The sequence below is a fragment of the Scylla paramamosain genome, chromosome 6, assembly GCF_035594125.1.
Source record: "Scylla paramamosain isolate STU-SP2022 chromosome 6, ASM3559412v1, whole genome shotgun sequence".
Classification (NCBI taxonomy): Eukaryota; Metazoa; Arthropoda; class Malacostraca; order Decapoda; family Portunidae; genus Scylla; species Scylla paramamosain.
The window spans coordinates 17,424,497-17,429,496 of record NC_087156.1 but is presented as its reverse complement, the minus strand read 5'-3'; positions in this window follow the sequence as shown (position 1 = coordinate 17,429,496).

Sequence of the window (5,000 nt, the reverse complement as noted above, 5' to 3'; positions counted from 1 at the left end):
TTTCGTGTTATAATACATCTCGCAACGCACACACACACACACACACACACACACACACACACACACACACACACACACAGTAGGGATCGCCGCCGCCGCCGCCGCCGCTGTAGGGGAAGCGCCTCGCCATTAATCACGTGCATTCGCTTCGTGCCATCATTAGGTCATCCGGGCACGGAGAATAATAATTAATACGGCAGCTTATCACATTGACGTCACAGTGTAATGAGGAGGAGCATACGTGGATGGTGTACCAGTGGATGTGTTGCCTGATGGATTACTTCTCCCGCCACGACGTGAGGAGGTTTAGGGAGGGAGATGTTCTCAAAGGTGATTTCCTCATTGCTGATGTAGAACCTTTGTAAATTACTATTAGGATCATGACATTCTTGAACACGATTATTATGTTACTAGGATAGCTTGGTGCGGACTTGCAGGCGATGGAGACCGGTGGAGAAAGTTAGGGAAGACTTATTTAGCAGTGGAATCAAAAAGGATGAAGATAAAAAATAATAATAATGATGATAACGTCACAGTCTAAACCAGTCTCGTTGGTTCCTCGCCTCCCCCCCTCTCTCTCTCTCTCTCTCTCTCTCTCTCTCTCTCTCTCTCTCTCTCTCTCTCTCTCTCTCTCTCTCTCTCTCTCTCTCTCTCAGACTTGTATTTTTTCCCACTCACTCAGTACGTCGAGTGGGTTGGTGTGGCGAGGTCAGTCTATTCATACACACATCAGTCTACTCGCCCGGGTTCGTTGTCTGTGTGTACTCTGGGAGGGCGTGCAATGGTCGAGGCGCGTTGCTGCCGCCGCCGCCGACCCCCACGAGAACGGACAATGGTAATGTTTTTGTGGGAGGAGGAGGAGGAGGCGGAGGCTATCTGCTCTCCTCCTCCTCCTCCTCCCATTGAGCTGCCTCCATAAACTTGACGAAATCCGACCCAGAATACTAATTAGGAACGGCAGAAAATGTGTGTAAATAATGACGTGTACACTAATCACGAAAAATATGACGGCAAGTACTCGACCGCGGCGTGTCATTATCCCAGTTGACTTATTTAGTTAATATGCAAATCAGGCGGGGCGGGGCCGAGCTGACGAGGTCCCGGAACAGAGTGAAGAGACGAGCCTGGCGCACTCCCTCTGATGCACTGACTCTTCCCGTCTTTCATTATTACGAGGCGCAGATTGGAGAGGTTACGCTATAGAAGGGAGAGGGAAAAATGATGTGGGACCCGCCTGATTAATACATGCTGGTAGGGAGAGACTAAAAGGGAGGCGAGGGTGATCTGGGTGAATGTGAAATGACGTGTGGAGATACATTAACGTAGAGACGAGTAAAAACTAGGAAGAAAAGAGATAATGACTTAGTAATAAGAGGAAAAATTGTAGAGGAAAGAGACGAAATGTTAGTGCTAGTTGAGTTAGTTCTAAAGAAAAAGTAGAGGGAAACTCTAAGAATTAAAAGTACGTTATATCTGACTGGTGACAAAATAGGTTGCTTTTCTTTCTTCTGGGCTGTTATATTTAATAGTAATAGTAGTAATGTAGTAAGAGGTAGTAAGAGTAGTTTTTTCTCCTTATGTGCAAAAACTACAAAAAAAAATCGACACTTGTTCTGTATGTGTGTGTGTGTGTGTGTGTGTGTGTGTGTGTGTGTGTGTGTGTGTGTGTGTGTGTGTGTGTGTGTGTGTGTGTGTGTGCTTGAGTGGACCTCTCAGAGAGTACTTAAGGCAACGTCTCCAGTGATTCACTTGAAGAGATTGATTCCGGGATAGCAAAACCTGTCCCCTCTCTGGTTTGTGCCGCGCAGATAAAGGCGAGAAGGCACAGACACTCTTCCAAGGACGCCAGGCAGACAGACAGGCAGCGGAGGGAGGCGTCCACTTCAACCTGCCCAAGTGCCGCCGTCTTGGTGGTGCTGGGAGGCTTAGCACCGAGCTCTTGGATGGCTTAAGTTACCGGCTCGAGTACTGTCACTGTGTGTAAGGGAGACAGGGTGACGATGTGTGTGGATGAGTGGGTGGGTGAGCGGGTGTAAAATACGTTGTCATAAGGAAACAGCGAGATGCGAAAGAAAATTATGACTGCTTGTCTATAATTAGCAATTAGTAGTAGTAGTAGTAGTAACAGTAGTAGTAGTAGTAGTAGTAGTAGTAGTAGTAGTAGTAGTAGTAGTAGTAGTAGTAGTAGTAGTAGTAGTAGTAGTAGTTGTTGTTGTTGTTGTTGTTGTTGTTGTTGTTGTTGTTGTTGTTGTTGTTGTTGTTGTTGTTGTTGTTGTTGTTGTTGTTGTTGTTGTTGTTGTTGTTGTTGTTGTTGTTGTTGTTGTTGTTGTTGTTGTTGTTGTTGTTGTTGTTGTTGTTGTTGTTGTTGTTGTTGTTTTTGTTGTTGTTGTTGTTGTTGCTGTAGTAGTGTTATATAGTTTTTAATCTCATGAAGCGGTAAACTCTTGTCACATTGTAACTCCCTCACTTCCCTGTAAGCCTCGCCGGGCCGCGCCGCGCCTCCTAAAAGCTGTACATCACGCCCGTAGACTTAAGGCCTCTCTTGAGCTGGTCCGGAGGCTGGCTGCTTAAATTAGATAGAGCAGCATGTATCCCTCAGCATGATGATGAATAATGTGAAGGAGCATTAAAAAGGGCCGTGTAAGACTAGTGTAACGTTAAATTAAGAAAAAGAGACCCGCTCGCCGCCGTCCCGACTCCACCCTTCCCTCTGCGAGCCGCCATTTGTGCCTCAATTACTCCTCCTGAATTATTAAATTAATCAAAATGGAAAAGAGACGTGGTGTACCCAGATCATGATTCAGAATATTTCGCTTCGTTTCCTTCATTTCTCAGGAGTTCACTTTTTTTTTCCTCCCCCTTTCCTGAATCTCGCAACTTGAATATTAAAAACGTGCGAAGCTTTCCTTTTCACTTACACATCTCTCCAAGTTTTTTTTTTTTTTTTTTTTTGCTTGATTTCGGAGGAGTTCCATGCGTTCACACGGTCGCGCCAGGATGCTCACTGGATGTGTTGTACCAGCACCCGTGGACGAGGCCGCCGCGAGGGTTGCCGCAGGGGAGGAAACCTGTTACTGGAAGGACTTCACCTTCGTTTTTTAGCAGGTGGCAGTGCGTTGGTGTAACAACTCCCTTGAGGTGATTGTATGCTGTAATTGTTGACGCTAAGAATCACTGTAACTTGATCAAATTTCTGAGTATGGTGTGATCAGGGAAAGTGTCTATCTGTCTGTTTTTTTTTTTTTCTGTCTATCTTTCCATCTATTAATTATCTATCTTCCTGTCTATCAATGGTAGTTCATATGAGGCAGTGTGCTGTTATACAAGTGAAGTGTTGCCACGTTCATGCAGCGAGGGATTAGTGAGATAGGTGGTGTTGAAATGACTTGTAACAGTACATTTGTTTGTGAGGACTGGAGTTTTGTAGTAGTAGTAGTAGTAGTAGTAGTAGTAGTAGTGGTAGCAGTAGTAGTAGTAGTAGTAGTGGTAGTGGTAGTAGCAGTAGTAGTAGTAGTAGTAGTAGTAGTAGTAGTAGTAGTAGTAGAAGTACCACTATTACTACTACTACTACTACTACTACTACTACTACTACCACCACCACCACTACTACTACTACCACTACTTCATCTACCACCATTATTGCTACTACAACTACCATTAACAACCGCCGACAACGCGCACAACCCACCACCCCAGCTGTGTCTCAGTCCCTCCACGAATAAGATACGTATTTTTCCACGCGATATTTTCTCAGGTAGTTAATGAGGCCCGAGTGTGGGCGGGATGGGCGCCGCGGAGCAAATAATGGTGGAGAGGGCCGCCCACAGTCCTCCGCCCTGCATGGTGGTGGGTGGGCGTAGTCACTAAACCGCTGCCAGAACCTGATGCTTTTTTATGAATGGCGTCAGGTTGATTGTGGAGGAGGAGGAGGAGGAGGAGGAGGAGGAGGAGGGGGGTTTACAGATGGAGACAATGGGAGAGGAGGAGTATGGAGGATCGAGTAGCTGGGTAGGATAGGAGTGGAGAGGGAAGAGGAGGGTGGAGACAAGGGAAAGGGTGGAGGAGCGGAGTGTGAAGGGTGAGGATGGGACTGGTGGAGAGGAAGAAAGTGGGCGGAGGGAGCGTGTAGGGGAAGGTAGAGGCTCGTTCAGACCTGTAAGAGAGAGAGAGAGAGAGAGAGAGAGAGAGAGAGAGAGAGAGAGGAGAGAGAGAGAGAGAGAGAGAGAGAGAGAGAGAAACCAGTTAGTCACCCAGACGGACAGACGGACATGCTAGCCAGACGAAGACTGACAGATAGATAAGTAGACGCAAATATAAAGAGATCTAACCACAAAGAGAGAGAGAGAGAGAGAGAGAGAGAGAGAGAGAGAGAGAGAGAGAGAGAGAGAGAGAGAGAGAGACGGGCAAAGCAAGGAAAGACTCACTGGAGGTCGAAGGATTAGATTACATGTTCATTCTTTCTGGTTTTACTTGTCGGTGAAGTTAAACAGCGGGTGTCTGCCTCGTGTTTGTAGTCAGTGTTGTGTTTTTCTTAGGCAAGGAGCTGCTGCTGCGAGTGAGCGGGCGAGGGAGGGAGGGAGGGAGGGAGGGAGGGAGGCAGTCAGGTTCTTCAGCAGGTTCTTCACCTTGACACTCGCTGTTTGTGCTGCCGATCTGAAGTGATCAAAGAGAATGGGCGTGAACCTAAGGAGACAGACAGGACGGGAAACGGACCGAGAAGCAAACATTTCAATTAGACGCTGCTAGAAGGAGGAGCAGGAGGAGGAGGAAGTGGTGGTGGTGGTGAAGATTGGAGGAGATGGAAATGGAGATATGGAGGAGTTTGAGGAGCAAGAGATAAAGAAGATAAGAAAGAAAAGTAAGAGTAAATAAAAGAAAGTTAAAAGCAAAGGTAGTTCTGACTTAGATCTAGTAGTTTTTTTTTTCTTGTTTTTCCTTTGCTACTCATGTAACTTCCATCCTATTATTGTCCATCCGCCTCCTTTTCTTCCTTCCCTCCT